The sequence below is a fragment of the Leptonychotes weddellii genome, chromosome 7 (genome assembly GCF_054177405.1).
Source record: "Leptonychotes weddellii isolate Sample4059 chromosome 7, ASM5417740v2, whole genome shotgun sequence".
In the NCBI taxonomy this organism is placed as follows: Eukaryota; Metazoa; Chordata; class Mammalia; order Carnivora; family Phocidae; genus Leptonychotes; species Leptonychotes weddellii.
The window spans coordinates 85102352-85118261 of NC_138375.1; the positions used below are offsets into that span (position 1 = coordinate 85102352).

The 15910-nt window shown below is 40.1% G+C and overlaps 1 long non-coding RNA gene across 1 annotated transcript; it reads right to left on the reverse strand.

Moving 5' to 3' along the window:
• Nucleotides 1-2238: 2238 nt before the first annotated feature.
• LOC145722665 (uncharacterized) lies at nt 2239-8346 on the reverse strand. The gene is made up of 3 exons (XR_014147105.1): nt 7698-8346; nt 6769-6879; nt 2239-2346 (listed from the first exon to the last, which is right to left on the reverse strand). It is a non-coding gene; the product is annotated as an uncharacterized LOC145722665 (long non-coding RNA).
• Between the last annotated feature and the right edge of the window lie 7564 nt (nt 8347-15910).

Here is a 15910-nt window from a genome sequence, read left to right on the forward strand (position 1 = left end):
TCATGGTCAATGCAGTGTTCTCTCTTGGTAGTCAGTGCAAAATATGCCACAAACACACTCTGTGAATAATGTTCTTGTGGCTGAAATTCCATGGAATGAAAACACGATGTTACATGAAGTAGAATCACAAATGCTACTCCAACTAATTCCACTCTAGTACCTGGGGCTCTAACTCCACATGTACTTTTGGTTCTGTGTTGCTGTGCTGGATCCTTCAAACATGCAACAAGTTGCAGACCATCTAAAGATAAGAGACTGCAGGGCAAACTCATTGAGCCATGGTATCTGCAAATCATTACTGGGGCATCTGAAAACTGTATTAGAATTCTCAAAAAACCCATAGGGATCAAAACACCACATACAAATTGAACGGGAAGAGAAGCTGACTTTTTAATGTGGTCCCACTGAGAACAAAAGAGGAAAGTCTCCACAGCCTCCAAAGAAACGACAATGATGGGGAGAAGGCAGGTTTTCCCCAGAGCCTTCACATGGAGTACTGTGCCCTTTCTTTCTAGTCTGACTTCAACCTCAACTAATGGAGCTTATCTCTCACGGCCTTGTTCTGAGACCATGAAGCTGTGCTTAATGAGAATCCCTGGGCTCCATCTGAAGTTGTTCTGTCAACCTCTTCCATACAACCAAGCTCCCAGACCCGACATTAGTCAGGAACAACTTAAGGTAAGTGAGCCTGGAATTCAGTATCATGCTGCTGGATATCTGCTCTAGTTCTGATACCCAGGCTTGTAAGACCTGGTCCTACCCTATTCACTGGTCTTGTAACTGGGCCCTGCTATGTTTCTTGTTCCCGTCTTGGTCACTTACCCATCATGAATTTTTCTAGAACTAAAACCCACCTTGTTTCTATTTTTCAGGCCAGGGCTGCTCCTGAATCTCAGGCCAAGGGCTAGAATTCTCAATCCATGACTATCACCAGCTTCGGGATTCTTCCTTCACATCATGCCCCAAAGCTGGCAGCCTCCTGACTGGCCCACAACCAGGCCAGCTAATATAGAGTTCCTTTGCTCTTGGACTGAACTCCCTTCTAGCTCCTGCTGCGGGGCCTGTGCCCCCACTGCCTGCCCCAGCCTAGCAGGCAGAGGCAGCTTCCAAACCTGTCCTCTCTAGTCAGTCGTGCCTCATTCAGGTTAACTAGGCCATTTCAGGCAGTGCCCCAAGATATGAAGTCAGCTCAAGAGGCTGACTTCTCCCAGCTGAGTGCTAACTGAAGCTAGAAAAATAATTTAGATAGCTCTGTGCTAAGATTGATGCTTCTACCTTTGTAACCGCCAGGCTTTTTAAGCCGTTTTTGGACAGTTAATATCACATATGCTATTTATCGATCAAATCAAGACTGTTATTATAGAGTCACCGAAAACCCTAATTTTGGAAAATACTTCATGTTTTAGGAAAATAGTCATGATTTAATGCTTGAGAGAAAAGCAGGATACAGAGCTATATAAAGCTGTATGAGCTCATTGTGGCAGACATCAAGTGGGATTTTAGCGGCTCAGCATCTAAACTCCCATCCCAAGTTTGGGGAATTTCCCACCATGTGATTCTTGTGCCATGAAGGCCTCCTACCTTTACAGAGGCAAGGGATTAAGAACCTTTTACGTCATCATCCCCTGACAGCTGGAGTAGACATATAACCTGGACTTGATCAAGGACCCAGACTGACCCAGACTTGGAATTGGGAGCCAATGAGCCACAGAAGCAAGGATGGCAAAAACTCATCCTATCAGTGAGACGACACAGTTTCTGGGGACAGTGGGACCAGCAACACCTCCATCAGTGTCTGGGCTGGCTGTGGCAGAAGTATTGGCTTCAGGGAAAGGTCTTTATCGTGACAGTATGGGAGCTTCACCAGAATAATTCTGTGGTATTATCTGGTTTTCAACTCCCTTGGTCACTTCTACTCCTACTCTTTTCCAGGACTGGTCCCCCAGGTGTTCTCATGAATTTCTGAGCTACCAAATATCTTTTCAGTAAATTCCTTTCTAATTCAAGGAGTGGCCACTCTTTCTGTGGCTTGCAGGCTAAGAATCCTGATTAGTATGCCAATGTTATTTAAAATACAAAAGACAAGACGTACATCAAATGTTAATAATGGTTATCTTTAGGTGTATGTGATCACAGATAATTTTAATTTTCTTCTTTCATGTGCATTTTCTAAAAATTTTAGTAAAATGATATAACTTAATAGTCAGAAAATAAGTAAATTTTAAAATTTGAGCTTATTTTGGATCTCTGATGTCCTTAGTTGCTGGAAAGAAATTAACTTGATTACTCAGATGGACTCCATTTTGCTTCTTTCAAAATAAGGTTCCTGGTGACTTCAACCTTGGCCTGGGGGAAATCAGAGGTATCAGGGTAAGAGAAATGCCAATATATTTTATTAAGAAAAATTTCTGAGACCAGTTCTCATTTTTTGCTTGCTTGTTTTCGAATTCAACAGTCCTTTAAAGGGGGGCCTGAGAAAAATGGACTGTTTAAGGAACTTTAATATAATCCAAAGCAAAAAGGAATTTCTTTTTAGCATTAATGTTTATGAAAGTGTGGATAAGCACAGTATTGTCACTCTTATGATTCTTTGTTGGTTTCTCTTAAACAGACATCCCAACAGCTTTATGAATACTAAGAATAATAGTCTAGAAAACTAGGGCACTGGACCTATCAGTAATGCATGCAGTTGGCCTAAGTGGCCTAAGTGGTTACCTCTGTGGGTAGCACAGAGGAAAATGTATAATAATGTCCTTCCTTAGAACAAAATCCTAGCTACCAAGAGAAAACTCAGACCACCATTATTAGGAAGCAGTGATAGTCTCGTTTCTCTGTGAAAGGGCACAGAGAGATTTTCGGTATCCCAGACTTACACTAGGAGACTATATGCTTTTAACCCTGGGTAAAAGATCAGAATTACATGTAATAAGGGTCTCTTGCCCCTCCATCAACACTACTGAGAAACCTGTCAAGGGAACTCTGTGCATCTGAATGAGCTGTGATCACTGGGTTGCTGCAACCCTCAGAGTGTGGGAATCCCACTGATCATGCCAACCAAAGCAGCAAAGCATAGTAGAATGGAAGGGATGGAATTTAGTCCAGTAGACTTGGTGTTAGATCCCAGGCCAAATACCCATTAGTTGGTGCATGAGTTATTTGACCTCCGTGAGCCTCGGTTTCACCACAGAATGCAGATAAAAGAAAAGCCTCATGTTAAAGGAAATAATGTACATAAAACTCCCAGCACAGTTTCTGGCTTATAATGGATACTCAGTAAGTGTAAGTACTCTTCCATCCATGACCCTGCCCCCCTTATTTTTCTGGGAAAATCTCTATCTTTTACAAAGACTGCCCTCAGATGCAATTTTTGTAATAAGATAGTTATTTTCTTTAAATCTCTCAAATCTGGTAAAAGGCTATAGTTACCTTCTAATTTTTCCCTGGGAGGAAATACCTTGCCAAACCATGAAAAGTTACTGATAAAGGGAAACATTTTCAATGTTTAGCCGAGTAAATAATCTATGTCAATATTGCATGTGACAAAATGATCATCATTTAACACGTAGGAATCCGTATGAAAATTCAGGGAAAAGGTATCAGAGCACACAAGGTTCAATAGTGCAACAAAAGAAGGATTGACATTTGCTTGGCAAGCATGCCAAGCTTCAGAAGATAATCAACATGTTCTTCTGTTTATTGAATAAGATAAATTGAGCACAATGCCTTCATAAATTGTTTAGGTGTGGCTAATTAGGTTGGACATTAAGATACAGCTTCCCATACTCTTTTAAACAGCATTTTGCTTGCCAACATATAAATGGGACTCCAGTCTCTGAGAAGGTGACACAAGAATAGAAGTGCACAAAAGAAGGAAAATCAAACTAGAAAAGGAGCTTTGTCAAAAAAAAAATCAATAATTTTGCTACTGAGAAATTGCTTCCATCCTTATCAGGTCAGGCCAAGCTAACTTGGGTGATAAATGAGTTTATAAAGTAGCTTATATCAAGGGACTAATTTAATTGGCTGCTTTAAGTGTGATAATATACCACACTTCCTACAGATTTTTTCATTTATTAAAATCTTAAAATTAAGCTGAGTGTAAGTAAGGCACACGATATCCACCTGAATGGTATAAGCAGCACCAACTGCTGGGGCATAAAAGCTTTCAATATTATTATTATTTTTTTTTTTTTTTAAAGATTTATTTATTTATTTGAGACAGAGAGAATGAGAGAGACAGAGAGCACATGAGAGGGGGGAGGGTCAGAGGGAGAAGCAGACTCCCCGCCGAGCAGGGAGTCCGATGCGGGACTCGATCCCGGGACTCCAGGATCATGACCTGAGCCGAAGGCAGTCGCTTAACCAACTGAGCCACCCAGGCGCCCAAAGCTTTCAATATTATTATTAACAATATCTATCTATCTTTTTAATGAGATTTTTTTCTTCTTGACATTTTAGACAATTCCAAGTCATGCAAGGACAAAGAAAATATATTTTTGTTCTGTCCACATGGGATATTTGGAACCTCACTAAATGCCCACTGTGGTTGCTCCCAAATTACAGTTTAAATAGAGACTTACATTAAGGAGTTTTGACTGTATATACTTACAAACCTAGATGTGCATTCTCAGGTTTAAAACTCAGTTTCCCTCATTTCTACCAGTTGTATGTTGACAATGTAATTCATATACCACTGGCTGTCACCTTCTATGTTAAGAGAAAGATAAGGTATTTGGGAGACAATGTCAATTTTAAACATCATTTGACACAAGTTCCCCACCTCTTTTATAAGAATAACCGGTAGATAGAACAGCTCTGGATTAGGAACACAATTAAAAACACTATAGAACAATGTAATCTAGGCAATATTTGCCTCCTAGAATGTTAAGAGAAGGGATAAAAGCCAGTGGAAGGTTAAGTCCTCATGAAGTCCTTATGAAGAACTGTGCTGGTGCATGCAGTAAAGGATTCTGAGCTTAGAACCTGCAAATTTAACTTTTATAGGTAAGGGAAATAAAAATGAGAGGGAGAGAACCAATACAGTATTAGGTCATGTTTTCTGCTGATAGTTGATAGAGATGGTAATAGATATTATACAAAACAACCATCAAAAAGTTTAAAAGGTTAGGGGTGTCTGGCGCAGTCAGTTAAGTGTCTGACTCTTGGTTTTGGCTCAGGTTGTGATGTCAGGGTTGTGAGACTGAGCCCGGAATTGGGCTCCGCACTCAGCGTGGAGTCTGCTTCGGATTCTCTCTCCCTCTATTTCTGCCCCTCCTGCTTGTGCTCTCTCTCTCTCTCTCTAAAATAAATAAATCTCAAAAAAAAAAAAAAGGAAAAAGTTCAAATAAAGTTAGTAAATTCTGTATTAAGCAGGGTGAAGCAGGTTTTTCTCACCTATTGTTTTTTTTTTTTTCCTAATTTCAAGAATCTTCCAGGCGTCTAATAAGGTGCACTGAAATCTTCAAAAGGGTAGCAATAATGGTCAATAAGGGTAAAGGTCTCCTTGTGCAAGAGAAAGCTAGGTTTAATATTAAATGTAAATCATATTACATAATAAAACACATAGCCTGCTGAACGCTTCCCTGAATTTCCCAAGCTTTCTACGGTGAAATGTATTAAAACAAAAAACTCTCTCCTTTCCTCACCCTGATATTCAATCCAACACTAAGTCCTGTCAGCTCTACTTCCAAAGTATATCCTGAATCCAACTACTGCTTACTAGTTCCCAAGACCAGGACCCTAGCCAAAGCCCCATCTCCTTTCTCCTGGACTGACGCAGCACCCCCTGAAGGGGTCACTGCCACCAGCCTTGCCAACCTTCAGTCCATCTGATTCCTCCAGAGAGCAGCCAACGAGGGGAATCTTTCTGAAGCATAAATCAGATTACATTTTTCTCCTGCTTAAAACCCTCCAAAGACCTCTCCCTGAACCAGAATGAAATCCAAACTCTTGCCCTGGGGCGGCAAAGCCTTTCTTGCTCTGGCACCCGTCCATCTGCTCTCACAGCCTGCCCTGCTCCCTTGCTTCCTGTTCTATAGTCACATGGCCTCTCCCCGTCTCCACACAAACCAAGCCCACTCCACTCATGAGGCCTTTGCTCTTGAGGTGCCTTCTGTTAAGGATGCGTTTCTCTACATCCTCACCTGACTTCCTCATGGCCATCATTCAGATCTCAACTTACGTGTCACCTCCCCAGAAAGCTTTTCCCTGACAGTTCCGCCCATTTAATCCTCTTTTACATTTACTGCCGTCTGAAGTGATCCTATTTACCTTGGCAGGTTTATCATCTCTCTCTTTCCAAGAACATAATCTTGAGAACAAGGACCCTCACTCAACTATGCGTCCCTAATGCTGAGAATGAAGCATAGTACATAGTAGATGCTCAATACGTCTTTGAGAGGGAAAATTCAGAGAAAAGGACAGGGCTAAAAATCTGATGCTGTGCATAGACTAGCCAGCTGTTCATCATTCTCATTTTATAGAAAGGGAAATGAAGACAAAGAGAGGTTAAGCCACTTGTCTCATGGCTCACTGTGAGTTCCTGTGTATCATACCAATAATGACTGGGGAGAAGATAACTACTTCCAAAGTTTTACTTCCTAATCCCCCAAAACCTTAGCAAAGCAAACTCCCCAACTTCTAACCACTACTACCACAACAAAGCCTGCAGTTGCACTCTTTCTTTTTATTGCAAAATATATTTATATTTCATTTATCAGGCTCTTGACTCTTCTAAACAAGTGAATTTTTCAGTTAAGTAAAGCTTACCTGTTAAATGTCAAAGTCTCACGTATTTACATCATGTTTGGCAAGATGTTTCTGAAGGTACTGTATATTTCTCAGTCTTCTTAGAGTATAGTTAGCAAGATTTAATGTTTCCTGAAGAACACATGGTAATTTTTAGAAACATAAGTTATTATTCTGAACAGCAAAAAAATTTCTAGTCATCACAACAAAATTGGCTACATAATGTGCAGAGCCCAGTGGAAAATAAAAATGCAGAACCTCTTGTTCAAGACTTAATAAGAATTTTAAGGTGATGGCAGCAGAACATTAAACCAGGCACAGGACCCTGTATGACTACACAGGCTGCACACCACCAAGTTGAGCCCGCATCATACTCCACACAGTATCATATACTTAATAGAGACTCATAAGCGTTTACTGAATAATGAATATCTTTAAGGCTTACTGAGTGGTGTAGGGCTCGTTGCTCTAAATGAATTCGAATGTGATAAAATAATAATAATATTAACTGAGTTATGTGTCAAGCATTGTTCCAAGTGTTTTACATGCATTTTTCTATCTGATCCTCCTCAGAAAACCTTGAGATTCATTGAGGATTTTATGGCTGCATGTAATGAACCCAACTGGAGTGGCTTAACCAAAACAAAGGTTCAATTTTCATATATTTAATAAGGATCTAGTATCCAGAATATATAAATATACAAAGAACTTTAACAATTTATATCAGCCAGGGTTCTCCAGAGAAACAGAACCAATGGAACATATATGCATATAGATGGTGTGTGTGCACATGTGTATACAGCACATATGCATACTTATATATCATATTTTTACAGAAGTATATACTTACGTATGTACATATATTATTTATATAATACATATGTATATACATACTTAAACACAAACAAAGAAAAACATATAAATAGATTTATTTTAAGGAATTGGCTCACATGATTATGGGGTCTGGCCTGCAGGCTGGAAACTCAAGTAGGATTTCTAGTCTTGAGGCAGAATTCTTTCTTTTTCAGGAAACCTCAGTTTTTGTTCTTAAGGTCTTCAACTGATGGGGTTGAAGTCCACCCTTCTTACCAAGGGTAGTCTCTTTTACTTAAAGTCAACTGTAAATAGTAATCACATCTACAAAATATCTTCACAGCAATATGTAAACAAGTGTTTGACTCAACAATTGGGCACCATAGCCTTGCCAATTTGATATATATAACTCACCATCACACAACTCAATAACAAAGACAATCCACTTTAAAAAACAGATGACTTGGGGGACGCCTGGGTGGCTCAGTTGGTTAAGGGTCTGCCTTCGGCTCAGGTCATGATCCCAGGGTCCTGGGATCGAGCCCCACATCGGGCTCCCTGCTCAGTGGGGAGCCTGCTTCTCCCTCTGCCTGCTGCTTCCCCTGCTTGTGCTCTCTCTCCCTCTGACAAATAAATAAATAAAATCTTAAAAAAAACAAACAGTTGACTTGAGAATAGACATTTCTCTAAAGAAGGTATACAAATGGCCAATAAGAACATAAAAAAGATGCTCAATATTGTTAGTCATCAGGGAATGCAAATCAAAACAACAATGAGTTACCAAGTCACACCCACTAGGACAGCCATTTTTTTTTTTTTTTAAGATTTTATTTGTTTATTTATTTGACAGAGAGAGCGAGAGAGCCCAAGCAAAGGGCGAGGAAGAAGCAGGCTCCTTGCCAAGCAGGGAGCCCGATGCAGGGCTTGATCCCAGGACCCTGGGATCATGACCCAAGCCGAAGGCAGATGCTTAACCATCTGAGCCACCCAGGCGCCCCAAGGACAGCCATAATTTTTTTTAAAGGAAAATAGCAAGTACTGTAGAGGATGTGGATAAACTGGATCCCTCATACAGTGGTGATGGGAATGTAAAATCGTGCAGCCACAGTTTGGCAGTTTCTCAACAAGCTTTACAGAGGATTACCATATGACCTAGCAATTCCTCTTCTAGGCATATACCTGCAAGAACTGAAAACAGACATGCAAATAAAAACTTGTATACGAATGTTCATAGTAGCTCTATTCACAATAGCCAATAGGCAGAAACAACCCAAATGTCCATCAACAGATGAGTGGACAAACAAAATGCGATATACCCATACAATGGAATGTTATTCAGCTATTAAAAAAATGACGTAGTGATGCATGTTACAACATGGGTAAACCTTGAAAACATTATGCTAAGTGAAACAAACTAGACACAAAAGTCACATATTGCATGATTCCACTTACATGAAATATCCAGAATGGGCAAATTCACAGAGACAGAAAGTAGATTAGTAGCTGCCTAGAGCTGAAGGGAGGGGAGTAAGGGGAGTGACTGCTAATGAGTTTGGGATTTTTGTTGGGGGGTGGGTGGGTGAAAATGCTCTGGAATTAATGGTGGTGATGGTTGTACAACAATGTATGTATACTAAAATCCACTGCATTGTATACTTAAAAGATTGAATTTTATGATATGTGAATTAGATCTCAGCAAAGCTACTATAAAGAAGAGTCAAGGACTTGAACATCATGCATGACCTTTTGATAAGTTTGGAAGTTTAGAAGCCTTTCTTTGCTCAACTTTGGAGTACAGCAAATAAGCCAATTGATTGATGTAACTGAATAAGGGGCCTCCAGATAAACAAACTATTTCAGAATAAAAGCAGGAAATTCAGACAGAAGGGGTGAGGGAAGAGGAGAATAGTTCCTCTGATTTCTCTAATGACCTTTCCAGGTCCTAGAATTCAATTTGAGAAACACTAGTTAAAGCTATTTGGTAGAGCCAAGATAATGTGTATCAGTGCCTCATATTTAATCTGAAGGACTGTAACGGGTCATCTGAAAGCATTAGAAATGGTCTGGAGTGCTTTGACACTCTTGTTAGAGGCCTACTGAGAGAGAAAGACATGCTGAAGAAATCTAGTTGCCTAGAGGTGTTAAATGCTTTTGTAGCTAAATATCTTGGATCTATACGTTAAAAATAAAACAACCTGCAATCATTCACAAGCTTCATAGAGGAACTTGCATGAGCTGAAGCCCAGTAATACTGCTAGAGACACATAGCATGTGAGGAAACAGAAAAGCTCTTTTTTTATTCCAGAAAAAAGGCTCAGAAAAGATCTCTACTTATAATGAACATAAACTTCTACACCAAAACCAGCTCAAAGGGAGAGACTTGTGTCATCCAGAAGAGAGATGTTGAAAGGTCTTCTTCTGGATGCTTACTTCTAGTGCCCCAGGCGGAGAAACTTGCTTCTGATACAGTGCAATCCTGTTTTTTGCAAATTAGAATTAAAGCAATTTGAAATTATGTGATATAAATAATAAAGTAAGCCTTCATGCCCAAAATAGAAAGAAGGCAAATTCTGCACGGCTTCTAAATTTATCAAGAATCTCAAGTTCAAAGCTAATATGTAAGAGATTTATAAATTGGGTTTATGCTATCACTATAGTGCCACTTTTAGCTGATGAGTAGGAATACCTGTCCCTTTTTGGTCATAATTAGGCTAGAATTAAAGGAGCACTGAATTATACAAGATCTTTAGAAGTTCTGCCTTCCTGAAACGCTACTGCTCTATACCTCAAACAAGAGACCAATCATGGGAATCCTAATCCCTCGGATCTCAACATAATAATGCTGAAAGAGGAAGTTCCACAGAGACCCTTCTATCAAATACAGTCGGGACAGGGAATTCGTTGGCTAATGGAAGATATTGGTTAAAGAAATGAATCATAAAAAAAATTGTAGATACATACATCAAAATTTTTATTTTAAAGTAACCGCATTCTTTTGCCAAGTTTTGATATAAAGCCCAGGCTTTTTCTTTGAATGTTGGTTGGTTAGCTGGAGTTTGACCTAATCTTTCTGTCATAAACCACAACCATTATACATCCTTTACTATTTCCAATGATAATTTCTTTGAAAGGAAGCAAAAACTTAAAGACATCTGTTGGGCAACCTGAGTGCAGAGTCCTTCTAGGTTTTTATAATTGCTTTCCCACTTTAACCATTGCTCAGCAATTCATTTTCATTGAATTTTTTCGAAGTATTCAACCAAGTTCACAGAAAAAAACTTGCTTTTTTAGTCATATGTTGTATGTTTATGTAACATTTAATTTAGTTTATTAATAATAATGACAAGTTTAACTGGGATGAAACAGGCTGAGGAAGAAATAACCTGGGTCTGGGGAGGTATAAAACTCAACTGATGGTAGCAGAAGGAATTCTAGAGAGTGGCCTTCTGGCTGTGGTGGCTACCAGTTGGTATGTTTCCCTGCAATATTGGGCACACTCTCATCAATGTGTCCCGGGGCCAACTGGAGCTGCTCTACTCCACCACCCCTGCCCTGCCCCACCACCTCCCTCTTCCTCACTGCTCTAAGTTCATCTGCAAGCTCAGGGCCCTACTTCCTCAAACAGCTTAGCTACTAGTGATGACCAGACCTACCATGTTCAGTGCCTCGTCATTAAAAAGTCCCACTGAGTGTATGACAGCATGTGTCCAGATGCTGGTCATCATCACAGTGTTGTGGTACGACTGTCCATGTACATGCCTAGGTGTTATATATTATCTGTGGCTGGTTTGGCCACATAGTTCTGTAACATAGAAGAAACTGTTTCTGAAACTTGAATGCTAGAGCTAGCCCAGAGCAATTTTTGCCACTATAGAAAGTAATTTGGTTGGGGTCTCGGGATGACATGGTAGGGGGTACAAAATGCAGTGAAAGCCCTCTTTTGATGCTCCCTCCTGCATAGCCGACTTCACATCCTGTACAGCTGACCTTTGTCACCACCCTATTACATGTCCGTTGGTGGAACTGGGGAAAAGAGATGCACATCCATTGAATCATGACAAACGTGATATCATCTCTTTGTTGACAACTGTATCATTTAAATTTAGAAGCGTAAAGTCAATTTGCATAGTGTTATGTGACACAGTGTATGGCCTCAACCACCCTGAAGCCCCAGGGTAACCAATTCCACAGAATACTAATTTCCTTTCACTTCCTTTTTCTAATCACCTTGCTTTTTTTTTTTTTTGAGGGGTGGAGGTGGCAGGGTGGGAGGTGGGAATACAGTTTTTAAAAGGCTTAATGTGAAAACTAAGGGAAATGGGAAATCAAAGGATATGTTGGGCCAGAAAATCCTTGAGAATCACCAATACTAAGGATGGAATCAAAATTCAAAATGATGTGTATATAGTAGAAAAAAGGTTAGACATAGATAGCAGTTATACATTTCAGAATTTCAGAAAAGAAATAACAGACTTTGAGAAATAATAGACTTAGAAAATGTCTATGAAATAGTTAAACCAAAAAAGCAAGGGTTTCTAGGCCAGAGGTAAACAAGTCAATGGATCCTGAGGGACCCAGGCTACATGGTGACAGCAAGAGAACAGCTTCCAGGTCACAGGTTAGGGTGATGCTTTTTTCAGGGTTCCAGGTCCTCTTTCCATGTTTTCCCTTTGTCATCTTTATCAAACCCTTTTCAAATTACAGCATGATTTCTATTTTGTCCCCAGAGAGGTAACACTACATTGGCTTCATACTCATACCCATCTCTCATGTTATTGGAGAATGTTCCTTCCAGATGCTCAGATACTTGTCCATCTTAGTTTCTTCCTCTGGATCATTTTGATGCTAACAACATATGTACTCCCTAGCCCCACTGCTCTTGAAGGTTCTACCTTTGCCTCCGTGTGAAATCCCTCCAAAAATGTTTCCTCACATAATATTTACCTTCTAGTCTACCTTGAGCTGAACTAGATTCCTTGGGCCTCATCTGGTGTGTTTTGGGGACTCTCCTAAATGTGCATTGCCCACATACCTCTGTGACATGTTTGAACAAAGTCATTTCCATTCTCTATCCCAGTCTTACATACCTACAAATTCTCCACTAATTGTGTAACCCATATAGCACTGTCCCTTTCTGTGCATGGGTTAATTTAGCACAGATTACACTGATGCAATTGTCAACCTCTCCCCACCCCCCCCCCAGTAGCGTCCATGACTCTGGAAGCTACCACAGAATCCCCTCTTCAGACACAGCCCCCTTCACCTAGGCCTTTACTAGCTCTGTCTCCTGGTTATTTTCCCCAGCTTACAACCAGGCCCTGAGGCTTCCTTCCACTTTAGTTGGGTTTAACAAAACATCTTCTCAACAAAGGCTGGTCTCTTTCTACATGGAAATTCTCTTCTGGCAGCTACACGAGAAACAAAATTGAAAACTTCATACCTCTGATTCCCACTGGTTGGCCAACTTCTTGTTTTGCCCACAACTCTTAACGGCTCCCTGGAATGAGGTTCTGTTGCTCCCTCTGCTGCAGCAACCCACCTTCTTTTTGGACTTCTGGTTTTTCACAGCTCTCTGTTTCTATCTTTATAGGCCTACCTTAACCTCAACACAAACTGCCACATACTGCTACCTTAACACATTCTGTGATAAGATTTATCAGCAGTAAGAACTATCACTCAAACAAGACAGCAAAGCAACTCTCCAGGGGTGTCATTCTTGGCAACAAAAGAAACTAGGGATTTCATTTATTTTGCAATAATTAGCTTTTCCCCTCCACCATCATCCAGGTTATCTCTAATGCTCTCTTTAAGCTATTTCCTGGGGTGGTCTTGTACAGCTCCAGATTTCAACCTGGTTATCTGGCTAAATTCTTTAATTACCTCAGATTCAATACCAATCCTTGACCATTATACATCCTTTTAAGAAACCACAGTGCAGTTATTCTGAAACATTATTCTGAAAAATTATGCTGCACAAGAATCTCCTGGAGAGTATGTTTAAAAGGCAGGTGTCCAGGACCCTTCTCTGCAATTCTACTTCAGTAGATCCAGGACCCTGCCTAAGTGATTCTGAAGCCAGTATAGGAGAAGCATATTCCTACTTATTTATTTATTTATTTATTTATTTATTTGAGAGAGAGGGAGAGCAGGCACAGTGCGGGGGGGGGGGGGAGGTGGCAGAAGGGGAGAGAGAGGGACAGGCAGACTCCCCACTGAGTGCAGAGCCTGACACAGGGCTTGATCCCAGACCCTGAGACCATAACAAGAGTCAGAGGCCCAACCAACTGAGCCAGCCAGGTGTCCCTAGGAGGAGCATCTTCTTTCCCAAAGTGGGCCATTCATACCCTGGTGGCCCAAGACATTTTAATAGTTATGTGTTTACTTTAATTTACATTTTAAAAAATCCATAGAATAGTAAAACATGATTTCATAGATACTACTTAGAAGCCTAAGTAAAAATAGTGAGTTAATTGAAAGGATTATTAAGCAAATAACAGAGTAGAACGCATATGGCAAAAACTGTGGAAGTGGCATGTAAGTGATGAATCTGGAGAAACAGCGAGTCAAGGATTAGGACTGCTTCTATGAACACTCGACATGGTTATTTTTTAAACTTCCAGGATATTTCTTTGATATATAGCATGTATTTTTTTTAATTATAAAAGTTACAGAAAGTTGAAAACTTCATGAAAATAGAAAGAAAAAATTAGCAGTCACGTTGGGCCTGCTCTTGCTTTCTCTCTCTCAATTTCGCTCAGTCTTTCTTTCTCAATCCTTTATTCTTCATGCTTTTAAAACATACTGCACAGGGGCGCCTGGGTGGCTCAGTCGTTAAGCGTCTGCCTTCGGCTCAGGTCATGATCCCAGGGTCCTGGGATTGAGCCCCACATCGGGCTCCCTGCGCTGCAGGAAGCCTGCTTCTCCCTCTCCCACTCCCCCTGCTTGTGTTCCTTCTCTCGCTATCTCTCTCTGTCAAATAAATAAATCTTTAAAAAAAACAAACAAACATACTGCACATACAGATTGGTCACTCTTTTTAATTTTTTTTAACATTTTGCCATGCCAGTAAATAGTTTCCAAAAAGATGATTGTAATGGTTTAATGACATTCCAGCACAGAGCAGTGGTTAAGAGGACCTGGGCCAACCTGCCCCAGTTCTGCCTTGGGTAGATTATTTAACTGTCTTATGCCTTCATTTCCCCATTTGTAATATGGGAATAGTAGCACTCCTAAGTCATAGAACTGAAGTAAATGAGATGGAATACTTAGAACACCTAATAAGTACTTGAAAAGTTTAGACATTATTAGCCCAGGTATTACCATATTTAAATCATTCCTTTATTTTTTGATGTTTTATACTATTTAGAATGTTTGTGATTCCTATAGGACCTTGATCCTGGGGTCATAAAACCCACATATCATAATGTAGATGGAGCAACAGCTCCTGTGTTCACTACTTCCCATGGCCTGTCTACTTCGGCTCTTTGGTTTTTATACTTCTCCTAACACTGACTCTTTTCATATGTATTCAAAAATGTCTTCCCACTCCAAGCTTAAGCAAATATGACCATTCTTTCACACCAGAGGTAGGTGGCTCTGTTGTCATCATACACAGTTCTCACTGCTTTGGTCCTGTGACTCCAGGATAAACCAACATGGGGGGATTACTCTCTCAAATATAGTTTGTTGTCTGCATTTTCTCTTTTACCAACACCAAAGGAAGTTCTTAGTTTCAAGAAGAGACTTACTACACATGAACTTGGTCAACCTCTAAGACAGTCATTCTCAATTATTCTGCTTAAGAGTTGGATGTGTCTCAATCAAACTTGCAGGCAGAAATTCAGCCTTAAACTCTCTATTACACCTTCTCTCCTCTGTGAATGTTCTGGCTTGTGGTTTGGACTGTACTTTAACAGTTGGTGGGAATTCTAGCAAGTACCTCGAAGGCCCTGTCAGAGTCCTGCTCTCTTCTATGTCTCTTGCCACTACCAAGTTTCATTAAAATCTAAATATAACCTACTTAAAGATACTGCAGCTGCTTCTACTTTATTCTGCAAGAGAAAATCCTTAGTTTTACATGTTTTTCCATAGGTAGCAGCTATGGAAGAGACTGAAACTCACAAAGCAAACCTATTTCTGGATGACCGACAGAGGACAACTGTGCAGTCCGCACTTGATGGTCCACTATTACATAGATCTCTGTGACAGCAAATTAGGAAGAGCAGTACCTAGAGCTTTAGATATACCTTTACATCCCTCAACTTTTATTTTGAAAAATTAAAAACCTACAGAAAGTTCCTAAGAAGAGTATAATGAACACCCATATAATCTTTACCTAGGTTCCCTAATT